This window comes from Girardinichthys multiradiatus, chromosome 1 (assembly GCF_021462225.1).
Source record: "Girardinichthys multiradiatus isolate DD_20200921_A chromosome 1, DD_fGirMul_XY1, whole genome shotgun sequence".
NCBI classification, from domain to species: Eukaryota; Metazoa; Chordata; class Actinopteri; order Cyprinodontiformes; family Goodeidae; genus Girardinichthys; species Girardinichthys multiradiatus.
Window position 1 is genome coordinate 36291861 of NC_061794.1, and position 15517 is coordinate 36307377.

General features: G+C 41.0%; 1 protein-coding gene across 3 annotated transcripts in view; it reads left to right on the forward strand.

The window, feature by feature from the left end:
* LOC124875296 (metabotropic glutamate receptor 4-like) overlaps nucleotides 1–15517 on the forward strand; it is a 302423-nt gene that overhangs the window by 170321 nt on the left and 116585 nt on the right. The window lies entirely within an intron of this gene.

The following is a 15517-nucleotide window of genomic DNA, read 5'->3' on the forward strand; positions in this document are numbered from 1 at the left end:
GAACCTCGGCTTCAGGAGGAGCAGTGTGGTTTTCGTCCCGGCCGTGGGACACTGGCCCAGCTCTATACCCTCTACAGGGTGCTCGAGGGTTCATGGGAGTTTGCCCAACCGGTTCACATGTGTTTTGTGGACCTGGAGAAGGCATTCGACTGTGTCCCTCGTGATGCCCTGTGAGGGGTGCTCCAGGAGTATGGAATCGGGGGCCCTTTATGAGGGGCCATCCGGTCCCTGTACAAGCGGAGCAGGAGTTTGGTCCGCATTGCCTGCACTAAGTCGGACCTGTTCCCGGTGCATGTTGGACTCCGACAGGGCTGCCCTTTGTCACCGGTCCTGTTCATAACTTTTATGGACAGGATTTCTAGACGCTGCCAAGGGCCGGAGGGGGTCTGGTTTGGGGACCAGAGGATTTCGTCTCTTCTTTTTGCGGATGGCGTGGTCCTGCTGGCCCCCTCTAGCCAAGACCTACAGCATGCGCTGTGGCGGTTCGCAGTCGAGTGTGAAGCGGCTGGGATGAGGATCAGCTCCTCCAAGTCCAAGGCCATGGTACTCGACTGGAAAAGGGTGGCTTGTCCTCTTCAGGTTGGAGGGGAGTTCCTGCCTCAAGTGGATGAGTTTAAGTATCTCGGGGTCCTGTTCATGAGTGAGGGAAGAATGGAGTGGGAGATTGACAGACGGATCGGTGCGGCTGCCACAGTAATGGGGGCACTGTGCCGGTCCGTTGTGGTGAAGAGAGAGCTGAGCCGAAAAGCAAAGCTCTCAATTTACCCGTCGGTCTACGTTCCTACCCTCACCTATGGCCATGAACTTTGGGTCATGACCGAAAGAACGAGATCCCGGATACAAGCGTCTGAAATGAGCTTCCTCCGTAGGGTGGCCGGGCACTCCCTTAGAGATAGGGTGAGGAGCTCGGCCATCCGGGAGGGGCTCGGAGTAGAGCCGCTACTCCTCCACATCGAGAGGAGCCAGTTGAGGTGGCTCAGGCATCTATACCGGATGCCTCCTGGACGCCTTCCTCGGGAGGTGTTCCAGGCACGTCCCACTGGGAGGAGGCCCAGGGGATGGCCCAGGACACGCTGGAGGGACTATGTCTCTCGGCTGGCCTGGGAACGCCTTGGGCTCCCCCTGGAGGAATTGGAGGAGGTGTCTGGAGAGAGGGACGTCTGGGCGTCTCTGCTGAGTCTGCAGCCCCCGCGACCCGGTCCCGGATAAGCGGAAGACGACGAGTACGTGTACGAGTACGAGTGCTTCACACAGATAAACAGTTAAACTTCAATGCACTACTCACAATAATGTTCTAGGGTAAATCCCGAAGCAGCCAAAGACTTCTGGAATTCAATTACCCTGGAAATTAAAGACATTATAGGTCAAATGCATATTATTGTGTCCAGCGTCTTGACTACAACTAGATATTTTCAAAAAAGAACAAAAGTACACATGCACTCTTTTTGTCAACTTTATGAAGCTCTGTATACTTACAAGTTAGATTTGTTTTAGATCTCCATGATTCTGAAATTGCATCCTGCATACAAGTTTTTAGCACAAGAATTATGCGTCAGCACATGGAAAATTATGTAAATTTGATTTGATAAATCAGATCTACGAACATTCTAGTCAAATCTAAAATCTGAATTAATGAAAAGAACTGTAAATAATTGTGTTAAAGTGCACCCTGTTTAATAGTGCATCATTTTCAGTCTTTCGTTATCTTTTAAACATCTTACTGGACTTCACCAGAACTGAAATCACAAAAATATTTAGATAAATTCTCTAACATACATCATAAAACTATTCTACATAAATGTGAGTTGTACAACACAACATAATGTAGAAAAAAGCTAAGATCTGTGTGAGGAGAGGGGTGAGGGAGTTGTTGACAAATCACATTGCGAGGATCCTTGCAGATGATATCACCCATAAGACTACAGAACTTTCTTCTGTAGCACACAAACAAATCATAGCAGAAAAAGCACTGCTGCATCCCATTAAGAAATGCATTTGTGTATTCGGGTTCAGTGTCATGGCTTACTGCAAGCCTCACAAAACCCAGCCATTCTAAAACACCCGTGCTTGCCCTGCCGTGGCAAGTCAATATGTCTGCTGCAAAAAAATAATTTGGTATTACATATCAGGGTTCATGGAAAGAAAAGTCATAATGGAAAGCATAATGAAACATTTTTGGAATACCACCTTGCGTTTGACAAACCAAAGGTAAGAAGTGGAAGCGGGAATTACTATTATATTTTTAATTTTACATTGAATTTCTGTTTCTGGGATTCCTATTGAATGAAATTCACAAATAAAAAGAGATGCATATGTGTTAAATGTTTCTTTATGTTTATATCTTTCTGTTTAGACTTTTACTCACAAATAGAATGTGGTGTGACATCAGCTTGGTCAAAGTAACTTCCCCTAAACATGTGGAGAGCTGCATATTTTTCTTACTTCAGCAACGCACAGGTACAAAATCTTACCATTCTATACCTTGAACACAGAAGGGCTCCAAGATAAATTATGTTCAGTGATGGAAGCTTTTTCTCAGTTTAATGGTACTGATTTGATCCCAAGTATCAACTTGGGTCTCAAAGAATTTTTGATGACTGGCATGTCTGCAGCACCTAATAGACAAATTGTGTGTTTTACTTTATATAAATCCATGTATGCACACTCCATTGGTTAGCATGAACAAGGGGATGACACTCGTATTATATAGGAGTGGGGCTGTATTACCAACCAAAAGGAAATGTGAAGTAGTGTTTCTAACATGGATGTGGTTTGGCACCATATAAAACAAAACAACAAAAGCCGTTCCGTTGTCAGCTGAAAAATGTAGCAGTTTGGGTAGTTCTTAATGTGGTGGTGAAGGAGCAACATTCAATACCACTAGAGATGCAACAACACTTCTAGTAAATGAGATTCTACATGATATTGGGTTCATAAGAACAAGTCAAGAATTTAATGTTTTATTGGAAAAATAGATAACATTTTTTTTTTGTTCTCACACATATAGTAAAGGTTTATCAGATGAAAAACTAGGTTGAAAAGAATCTGTAACCAGACAAGAAGTCAAGGACTTGTTGTCTAAAAAGTTACAAAATTAATAATTAGATATCAAGCTATGACATCTCATTATTCGTATAAATGCCAGCTTAATAAGGCATTCAAAGTTTAAATACTTGTCGAAATACAATGAATTCACCCAGCTAACTCAGACAGCTACTAACGTGAAGCAACACACTTTAGAGGGAAAACATGATTATTGCTTATTGTCTCTTTTTTGCATCCTGCTCTTTTTAGAGTAACACATATAATTTGTTAGTTACAGAAAATAGTTAGGCTAGCTGCTTGGGTATCTAGCCTGATGTCAACAGCTTAACAGACATGCTGCTTATTGGTTCCTAGAGGACTTTTCCAAACAGTGTTCCTCAGAGGAGGATTATGGGTGGTGCGCCTTTAGCTTCCACAGTTTAAATATTGGATTTTTTTTGTTACCAGACAATTCAATTTGTGTTTCTTGTATGTGAGGAAAAAGCACAGTAGCCTTCTTTAGGCCAGCTACTGATGGAGGAAGAGGTGCTTGGTGCTACTCTATGCTCCATAAAGCTAGAGAAACTCCAGGGTCTCTGCCTCATTCTCTAGCATCTTATTAAAGGATTTTTAACAGCAGGAATAGTATGATGAAACATTTCTGCAATTTTTAACTTGTATCTTTTTTTAATTCTGGTATACCCTGATACAGACACTTAGCTCTTGCTTAGAAACAATGGTAAAAATATTGGAAATTGACAAAGAGCTTTTCCGTCTCATTTTATGTAATGATGCAAGCAATCTCTTAGGGATTCCCAGTATAAGCTTCTTTGAGAACACAGAAGCATCACAGAAACACTGAATAAAGGTCATTGGTTAAGTACCTTAATCTTTTGTAGAGCTACTGAGATGTCATTCATAGACATAGCATAATTTCAATAACTTTATTGTACTCATTGTGTTCAGTGTGGAGGTCTCTGCTGTAAAAAATGCAAGTATCAGATTGAGACTCAGTATAGGGAATCTTTTTTTATGTGGATCTGAATCGCTAACAAAAAGTATTGACTTGGTCGTCCGTAGATTGTATTATTATATAGTAGATGCATAAAAGTCTAAAAATACAATTCAATATCAGTGAAAACATTTACAAACAACTGCCTCACTTACAAATTGATTAAGAGTTGGATTAAAAGAGACCAACTCTTTCAAATTCAAGTCTTTCTGCAGTTGATTCTTGTCTGAGGGAACAGCAAACTGGAAGGATTTTTTGCAATGATCAGTACTAACCTTAGGTACAGTTAAAATAAAATGAACTCATCCAAGCGCAGAGAATAACCTCCTAAGGATTTCCTAACAACACAGAACAGGAGATAAGGGGGAAGTAAACCCAAGATGATTTTGTAAGTATGATTGTACCAGTGACAGAATGTGTGGGTGGATAAGGCAGTGCATCTAACACGAGTATGCAGAAGATAGTGGTAGGAGCTCTAAGACCCATGATAAAAACGGAAGGCACAATGATATACAGAATACAGCATATGCAACCAGTGAGAAGATGTATGCATATAAATTGTCACCATAGTCTAAGATGGGCAAGAAATATAAATGAAAATGGTTGAAAAAGCGACTAGATTATAAAAAAAAACATGGTTCTTCCTTTTACAAACATCTTTTTACATCTAAAACATGTAGAGCCACTTTACACTGTGTTTAAAAGCGTGATATGAGTAATAAAACTGCCAGTCTATGCACAGTTTTAGGTGATAGCCACAACTTTAGGATTATGGACTTTGGAGCAGCGTTACACCTAGAATAAAATTCTTAATTGTCATGCAAAAAAGCATTTCATCATACTACCAAAATATGGTAACCCTGAAATACTTATCCACTTTAAAAATTTTAAAGGACCATTGTACAACATTGATAGTTAAATGTTGTATACCTTCAGCTGAAGAGAAGATGACAGTAAACACAGCTTAACTGATACACAAAACCCACTTTGCATGCAAATCAACCACATTTTTCATCATTGCTCAGGGTTATAATAGACTTTCACTGTGACCTGACACAATGAGCAGCGGCAAGAATGTTTTTTGTATTTTAAAAAAATACTCTGAATGCATCTTCCGTCCCTTTTGGAACAATAAATGCATTTGTTGACAGAGGAGTTTGACACTGCCTGTCTGGGGCTTTTGCATTCCCTGAATCTATAAAGGCTTTAAAATTTTAGTAGAAGCATAAACACTGATACAAAGCTGCTGTGCAGCTGATGTGCTTTCTGCCTTAGTTTTGACTCTGTTCATTGTACCTTGAATTATATATTTTCAATGTCTGCCGTAAATCCTCTGTGAATTAAGCAGATAATGAGGAGGGAAGTAGCATCGATGAGTCATTAGCACTCCAATAAACTGTATAATAAATGTTAGAAGTCTTCTGTATTTTATATATGTTATTTTTTGTTTGTCCGTTTTCTGAACTAACTGTATTACCAGTGCTTAGCACATTTAGTTAGTGATTAGTCTCTGCCACAATTAGTTATTACAGCTCAGAGTTTTTAAGTTAGGGTGAACACTACATGACAAAATTCTGATTGTACTCAATAAATTTGATTCATTCATTATCTGATGCACAATGTATGTATTCATATGTTAACCTGCATGCTAATTTAAATTGTGCAGAAAATGAGAGTTTTGTGGTTTTCTATTCTTCTATAGTTTCTTATTGATCTCTTTTAATGTTAACATTTTACAAAGACACACAGCTGTTAAAATGCAATACAAATCCAGTTAATCGGTTATTCAGGAGAAACAGGAACATTTGCCTTGAACTGTAAACAGTAACTCCTGAAGAATCATTAAATGAACACCTGTTATATCAGCTTGGTCTTTGATTCCTGGCAAAAAAGGCTCTATAAAAAGGCTCCATGGAGATTGTGTTCTCTTTTTTCTCATTTGATCGATCTCAGAAATAATGGGTGGAGAGATCTCAGTCAGTTTTGTGACTCAGCAGATTTACTCTGGTGTTACTATCCAAGTCAAAGCAAGCTGTAGAGTAAGCAGCATTTTTCACATAGCTGAGGTGATGTGTCTAATAGCACTGTATTTTTTAATAGGCTGCAGGAGACAAAGCCTTTAAAGCTCTTGGTTTGTCGGCAAAACAGGAAGACCAGAGTTTACATTGATGCTTCACCTTGGATATTGCACGGTGTAGTAAAGATGGTTGTAAATGAGCAGAAAGACTTGCTTTGTACCACATTGTATCCATACATAAGGCTCTGTCTTGGCTGTGTGTTTCTGTGCAAATTGACTGAATTTATATAGCACTTTTCTAGGCATATCTTCTATGATAGTTGATATGACTAGAGTGTGACAACTGAATAATATTATTTTATATATTATATTGTGAAAACATGAAAAGTTTATTGTCACAACATGATGGTATATTGTACTAACAAGAAAAGTATATTGTTAGAACAAGAAAGTTTTCATGTTATAACATGATATACTCTGGCTCTGTTTTTCTTTTTCTTTTGTGGCAGCTCTGTGCTTCTATAAAAAAATTGCTAAAATTAAAACTGTATTATTTACAACCCTTAGACCAGCCAGTGTCTGTAAGATGTGTCCTTCAAGCTGTATTATATGAGAAGGTTCATGCCATAAATGGGGGCCATGGTATTTACCGGCTGCCTCACCTCACCTAAACACTATTCAGAACTTATGGACCAATCTCAAATTCGACATTTACTGTGGAGGAAGACAACAGTCATCTCTAAACAGCATTTCGGAGGCTGAGGCTCTGCTCCAGAGAACAGTGAGGACACCAGGATGCTGACAGACTGGAAGGTTCATGGTAGTAGTGAAAAGAGCAGTGGTTATGTTTGGAGTCAGTGGTTACCTGGCATATCGAGAAATTCGGAGAATGTCAGCAGCTGTTCTGGCCATTGTGAGGCTGCCTGGCATGTGTGATGGGATCTTCAGAGCGATCAACACTCAGACTGAGATGTTACGTGAGCTGAATCGAAGACTGGATGTGATCCTTATACAGGATCGCAGGCAGGTTGCGGTTCCTGGACTCAGGGGTGAAATGGTATAAATATTGGAGAAAGTTGTTCGCTTGGATCTGGCAGAAAGACCAGGAATTTGGCTGTTTGGATTCGCCTTTGTGAAGCACCAGCAAGACTCTCAAGGCTGATGGAAAATTAAGAGTCAGCCTAACCCAAATAATTATTGTTTTTCTGAATCTGGCTCCCCTGCGCAGCCTTGATGGCTGGTTATCTTCAACTTCTCCTGGAAGTTATGTAAACATGACGCTCTGCTCCCTCTGCTCCCCTCCCTTCCCTGAGGACATCTGTGGGCCTGCTCAGAACTTGGCCGGTTGATGAACATTCCAACGAACCATCAAGGACAATGGCCTCTGTGACAGTGCTTCATGGACTTACTTGCACACACTCACTCGCACACACACACATGCTCAAGATAAACATATGCACCCCCTCACACCACCTTCACCATTCCCGGCATGATGTTGTTTTGTCAACTGTTGCTTCTTTGTGCTGAGGTTTTTTTGCAATCTCAAACTGTATCCTGCTAAGGATAAAGTGTGAAATATGATTTTTTTTTTCCCTCTACTTACCTAATGTGGCCTCTTTTCTCATCTAACAAGGGCAGCGCCTGTGAGTGGGCAGCAAAGCCTCGGTGACCCGTCCCCCCTTGTCTTGTGTCATGATGTATGTTTGGATGGGTGTACTGGAATTCTAATTTCCCCTCGGGGATTAATAAAGTATCTTTGAATTTGAATTGAATTGAATTGAATTGAATTGAATTGTATATTCGTCACTGAATAATTATGGAATGTCAATAATATAATAACAGTGATAATTCCAAGAAATGAGCCATCTAGAAGGATGAAAAAACGTGTCAGAAACTACCTTTTGAAAAGGATCAGCTTTAGCTCAATAGTATGCACTTAAAATATATATTATTACACCACATGTTGAAAAAGTTGTTATCTCTCTCTCTACTGTGAGACTAACATAAACATTTGTTCATCTAGAACACCAACAATCTTTTCAGGAAGCATTTACTGCAACATTTACAAAGGCAAACTCACTTGTTCTACAAATGGGCCAGATGTATAATATTTCAGTACAGTTCCAATGAGCACCATTACCACTGGACCGATGCAGTGCCAATTGATCTCAGTGAATTTAAAAAAAGGCAGTTATTAAAATGATGTGAACTGAACATTAAAAGTGCATCAAATATCTGCTTGAAACTCACATTGCAGCAATTAAACATATTTTCCAAATCTATTTAAAATAAATAGACAATGCTAGAATGGGTTTTTGGAATGTGCATCTTAAAGAAGTTCTGCATAGACTTGTGGGAAAGGAATGGTGGGAAGTATGTGTAATATAAGGCAATTCTTTTGATGATGTGGTAGTCACAAAGAGTTATCATTAGAAAGTCTTGCTTCTACAACTTTAGTTTAAACACCAGATGAGCACTGGTTTGACTAAAGAAATAAAGTAGTGTAGTGAGCCACCCTGATTTTGTCAAGCTAATGCCAAGACACACACTTTCATTATACATTTATTTTCAAAGTTACAATGCCCATCTAATATATGCAATGCACATCAGTCAGTAAACATCTTGTCAATATAAATTTAATATGCTCCACCTGTTTTAAACTGCTGCAATAGATTAAATCCTGGAAAAGAACAGAGTATCTAAGTATATTCAGTGCAGCTTCCACATGTGTTGTTGATATTGGCCACTATTTTCAACCATGCTGTTTGTTTAACAGGATTAAACATTTTCTGAAAGATTTTTGTCATAAAAATGATGACAGTTGAAAATGAAACAAGTAAACCATTATGTGTTTTAATAAACAGTTTTTCAAACACACCATGGGAAAATAGATTTCAGAAGATATAAACATCTGCCTTATAAGACCAAGATTAAAGCACAGTGTGATGGTGGGGAGTTTGATTGTACCAAGTGTTTGCTGCTTTTTTCCCTCATGTAGCTGCAGTGCCTTGCAAAAGTATTAACACCTTTTTTTTCTTCTATATTTTGCCATGTCAGAAACAAAAACTGTAGTCAAGTGAAGTTTATTTATATAGCACTTTTCAGCAACAAGGCACTCAAAGCGCTGTACATGAGGAAAAACATGACAATGATACAGAAAATCAAACACAGAAAAACAAATCAAATGCCACTAATAATCCTTGGGAGTAATAATAATTAATAATCCTTCCGGGTTTACTGGTAGAAATTGGTTCCAAGCCACTCTTAACAATAAAGCATCTTATGCTAAAATAAGATGATAATATTGATAGTCTCATCATTCCACTGAATTCTATCTAGGGAAGCTGAGTCACTGGCACAAAACAGCTTTAATCCACATTTTCAGGTGCTAATGATATATTGCTTTTACTGGTTCTGAAGTTGAACTAAGTAATAACAGTCCATTGTAGTCTAACTACGAAAACTGGGTCACTGGTGTAAGAGCAGCTATAGTCCAAATTTTCTATTACTAATATTGTTTGGTTTTTGCTGGTAATCCTTGTGATAAAACTAAAAATCTATGAAAAAGTAATGAAATCACGCAATTAGGTGCAGGGCTAAGCAACACACAAGAATAAAAAGATTTTGCAAGAGTGCGGTGGAATCCTGGGGGTACGAATATATAACTATGAGTGTGTGTTCAAGAATTAGACTGTCAACACTGATAGAGCGCCATTGTCCTTGAGGAGAGAGATGGAAGTTTTCTTAATCAACCCCAAAGTCTTATCTGGGTCACAGCTGTTCGGGGGTGCTGGGAAAGAGCGTCATATTTACATAACATCCAGGAGATATTTTGTCGACAGCCACTTAGCAGAAGTTCCCAAGGCCACGTTGGGGCACCAGATTTAGAAAAACAATAAATGTTGTAGTTCAAGCAGTTGTGTGGATTTCCAACCACTTTAAGAGTTTGTACTGTTATCTCTCAATTGCGAATCCAAATATCCACATTTCTGGGACTTTCCCGCAGTTCTGGAGCAAACAACCTTCTCCATGATTAAATCCTTTCACCTCTGAGTCCAAAAGCCGCTTCCAGGTTACGATTCTGTTCAAGAACCCTATCCAGCTTGCGGCTTAGCTCTCTTAACAATTCAGTCTGAGCAATGATCGCTCTGCAGATTCCATCCAGCATCGCAGGCAGCTTTGGGATGCTTTGAACAGCTGACCACGTTTTGCGAATCACTTGATAAGTCAGGTAACCGCTGGCTCCAAAAAGCAGAAATCCTGTTAACAAAAATCCAAATATATAAACATCTTCTCCGTCCTCAACCAACATTGTAGTCAAGCACACAATCTTCCATTGTTGGCAGGAATCCATTGTGTATCCAGAGAAGAATGTACCGGCTGGGCAAGAGGGTTTTCCCTTTACCCCAACTTCCCGTGGAAAAAAATTTGATCAATTGTGTTGAGAGACCAGCTGATCAAATCCATAATTTGCAAGTTTGGAAGATATGTAAAGTGAGGCTCTGAGAAAAACACAGACAAAAGCAGATGCAGAAGCAGGCAAGAGGGAGGGAGAGAAATGTGTGCGTCCTCCACCGAGAGCAGAGCAAGAAGTAGTGGTATTTTATTTGATAGATAGAAAATTAAGTAGCATATATTTGTGAATAGGTGCAATTTGGTAAAATGATGATTTTGCTGTAGAACCTCAACTGCTAAAGGAAGGCTTGGCCCATGAAATTTGGTGTTCAAATCTAAACATGTCACACAAGCAGAAGCCTATAATATAAACAATTTGGACCACTGCCAGACAGGATATGTAGTCCCTCCAGAAAACTTCCAGAGGGAGGCATCCAGGGAGCATCCTGATCAGATGCTTGAACCACCTCAACTGACTAATTTAATTGATTTAATTGTGAGGAGAAGCAGCTACTTTAAGCTCCCCCAAATGACGGAGCTCCTAACCCTATCTCTATATCAGATTCCAGCCAACTTCAGAGGAAGATAATTTCAGTCCCTTGTATCTGGGATGTCATATTTTCGGTCATTATCCATGTCTCATGACCATAGGTTAGGGTTGGAACATAGAAGGACTGGTAAATCGAGAGTTTTGCTTTTTGGCTCCGGTCTTTCTTCACCACAACATACCAGAAGCCCCCATCCATCTGTTCATCTCTTGTTCAATCTTAACATCACTCATGAACAGGAGACCAAGATAATTAAACTCCTCCACTTGAGGCAGAGAATGACCCCATCCCAGAGGGGACAGTCCACCTTTTTGTGGCCAAGAACCATGGCCTGACACTTAGAGGAGCTAACGTTCACCCTGGCCACTTCACAATCAGCAGCTAACTGCCTCAGTACATGCTGGAGGTCATGGCCTGAAGAATCCAACAATTTCACTTCATCTGCAAAAAGCAAAGGTGAGATCCTGAGGTCCCCAAACCAGACACCCTTTTCTCCATGACTACACCGCTCACCCTCACACCCACCAATGAGGTTACATTCCATGTGCCTAAAAACAGATTATGCTTTGGCCCGGCCGGGCTCCAGGAATCAAAGCTTGACCACCAGCACTTGCAGGCGAGCTCCATCCCCAGGCCTGGCTCCAGGAGGGTGTCTTGGTCTCCCTAATCTGAATGTCTTCACCTCTTGTTGGAAAAAAAATGATATTTATGCTGGGAAAATATTAATGGGGCTGCAAGGTGGCGCAGTTGGTAGCACTGTGGCCTTGCAGCAAGAAGATCCTGGGTTTGTCCTGGGTTCGACTCCTGGCGTTCTCCTCGTGCACGTGTGGGTTCTCTCTGGGTACTCCAGCTTCCTCCCACAGACCAAAAACATAATCTTGGAGATAGGCACCAGCTCCTTCACAACCCAGTATGGAAGAAGCGGGTATAGAAAATGGATGGATGGATTTTGCCTCATGGTCACGAATTTATATTACTTCTCCACCTTACAAAATCAAAGTCACTCAGCGGGGCAAAAAATATTATCAAAAAGGTGGCTGGTCTGCTGTTAAGTTTCTGAGCAGGTTAACAAATAATGTGAACGGTTTTGTTTGTGAGACATGGCAGCAGTTTAAATTACTTCAGGAAAGGAAACTTTAGCACAAGAAATAAAAAATAATAGAGAAACATCTATTTGTATGTATGGATGTCAAATGTTGATTAGATTAGATTTAATAATTTCATTGAGCAATAAATAAATAAAACAAATTTGAAAAATACCAGTTGTAGCCAATCTAAATTTACCATTGGTATTTTTAAGAAAGGGGTGAGTTTGGTAATGTAATCAGAATCTGTTTTCTTTTGTGCCTTGAGGAAATTTGAACACACTAAACAACTGAGAAAAGTATTATCTGCGTATTTTGAAAGACAGATTTCCTACATCCTTTGTAGGCTCTATATTAGAGGAGAGGAAAATTCATTTCCAGATTTAACTTCAGCTTAATGAGACAATGAGTACAGCCAATCAAAATTATAATGCTGTTTTTTCTACATAGAAGATTCTTCATGAGTATTAATGGTCCTAAATGTTATTCACATTCTACACCAAACAGAATTTGAAGACACAATCAGGGGCTAAAGATTGTCTAACCAAAGTCAGAATCATGTCTTTGCTTTGTGCAGCTGGTTTGACACAATCAGCTTCCTAGCCATTCATGTCTAGGTTATAACTGGGAGGTTATATAAGTGATTAGATTAGTTACTGACTAAAGCAAAGGTGCTAAAGTATCTAAGGGAATAGGATTTAATATTAACAGATGGATTAGAGCTGGTGGTGGGAGGGTATGTTCAGTACATTTAGGGGGAGAGCGGAGACAGAAGGCAGAGGAGGCATTTTCCATTTACAACCTAACTGGTGATCACAAATAATTGGTAATGACTCACACTAAGGGATCACAGGCATGACAAGCAGTGAATGTGAACATCTACCAAATGCTGTCTGGGCTTAGTCCTAAGATATATGACAAAAAAGTTTGTCCTTTGGTAAGGGCTATGATTTGAGCTGCTGCTCTCTCACGTAAAATAAGTCTAATAATGTGTCTCAGTCTGGAGTACCTCTTGTGTATTTAGATATTGCAAACATGTCCAATATAGGAACAGTCAATATAAAAATGAAGCAGTGACATGCTGATGGCGATGTGTTTCCAGTTGGCATAAAAACACCTTTCTATTCTCCTGGAATAACTCAAATAAGAAATGAGAAATACCCTCATCATGCTTTCTTTTAAAAGTATATTTGTGTGCTGAATGAGGTACATGTAAAACAATACCTAATGCATAAAATATATGTATATATATATTTATATTTTAAAGGATATATTGTGTTCATGAAATTAACAAACATGACAGTCTTTATCACTTTAAGAAACGACTTCAAAATGTAAAATATAAGTGCAAATGGCTCAAAGGTTCATTTTACTGTGTGATAGAGAATTGAAATAAAAGGAGACATCATTTACACCCTCAAAACACCTTTCTGCAACACTTCACTTACATCCTGCTGTATTCAGCTTTGTGACGTCAACACACTGTGAGAAAAGTTAACACTTGCATTGCTTCCAGGAGTTATTGAAAAACAAATGTGAAGGGAGTAAAGGTTCTCCCAACTCTCAAAGTAGATATCAAGAGAACAAACTCTGGTTCCAGATGCACCTCCGGGGGGGGTGATTGGGTGCTTGACATAGCGGTAGATCGCACAACCCATTTATGGGGGGGGGGGGGGGGGGGGGGGGTACACCTCCAACACTGTTTACAATGGGGAGGGTGTGCTATTGACCTCAACTCAATCCCACCGGCACGTCTTCCACTGAGGAAGTGGAGCCTAAAAAGGCTCTTCGGTGGTAAGAACCCAGGGGTGGATGAGATTTGCCTGGAGTTCCTTAAGGCTCTGGATGTTGTATTGTTGTGTTGGCTAACGTGACTCTGCAGCATGGCGTCAACATCGGCTGTAGTTCCACTGGATTGGCAAACCGGGGTGGTGGTCCCCCTATTCAAAAACGGGGACTGTAGAGTGTGTTTCAACTATATGGGAGTCACACTCTTAAGCCTCCTTGGTAAGGTCTATTCGGTGGTTCTGGAGAGGAGGGTCCATCGGATAGTCGAACCTTGGATTAAGGAAGAGCAGTGTGGTTTTCATCCTGGCCGTGGAACACTGGACCAGATCTACACCCTCAGCAGGTGTCCTGGAGGGTGCATGGGAGCGGATGATGTGGTCCTATTGGCTTCATCAGCTCATGATCTACAGCTCTCACCGGAGCAGTTCGCAACCAAGTGTGAAGTGGCCGGGATGAGAATCAGTGCCTCCAAGGTCATGGTCTTGAGCCAGAAAAGGGTAGAGTGCCTTCTCCGGGTCGGGGGGGAGTTCAAGTATCTTGGGGTCTTGTTCATGAATGAGGGAAAAATTGAGTGGGAGATCGATAGACGGATTGGTGCTGCATCAGCAGTGATGCGGGTGCTGTACTGTTCTGTCGTGGTGAAGAGAGAGCTAAGTCAAAAAGCGAAGGTCTCGATTTACTGGTCGATCTACGTTCCTACCCTCATCTATGATCATGAGCTTTGGGTCATGACCAAAAGAAGGAGATCACGGATACAAGCGGCCGAAATGAGTTTCCTCCGCAGGGTGTCTGGGCTCTCCTTTAGAGACAGGGTGAGAAGCTCGGTCATCTGGGTGGGACGCAGAATAGACCCGATGCTTCTCCACATCGTGAGGAGCCAGTTGAGGTGGCTCGGGCATCTGGTCAGGATGCCTCCTGGAGCTTCCCTGGTGAGGTGTTCCGGGCATGTCCCACCGGGAGGAGGCCCAGATTAAGACCCAGGCGACGCTGGAGGGACTATGTTTCTCAGCTGGCCTGGGAACGCCTTGGGATTCCCCCCGGACAAGCTGGCCCAAGTGGCTGGGGAGAGGGAAGTCTGGGTCTCTCTGCTTAGGCTGCTGCCCCTGCGACCCGACCCCGGATAAGCGGAAGACAATGGATGGATGGATGGATGGATGGATGGATGGATGGATGGATGGATGGATGGATGGATGGATGGATGGATGGATGGATGGATAAATATAAGAAGAAACTATTACTAGTTTCTTACAACAGGCATGTTTTAGAAACATGTAAGCATGCACATAGAGACAAAAGTTGTCTTAGAACATCACACATTTTTAGCAATTACTCCCAAAATATCTTTTTGCAAAGGGTCATTGGAGCAAAATCAAAATGAGACTATATTTACATGAGCTGTAAGGAGCGGATGGTCACGGGAACAGGTGTGCTCCCAACACAGGATTCAGTAGTGCTTGCAAGGCCAGTACAAGGATGGAGCTGATCACATCAAAGGCCTCCACTGTGTGAAGTAAGAGACAGTGGAAAATATCTCATTACTCCCACAGCATCAGCCCACTGCTTGCGGACAATACTGGTAAAGCAGGATCTTCCGTTGGTAAAGTTCAGTTTGGTACGGCACAGATGGATTGAACAACAGGATGGACAG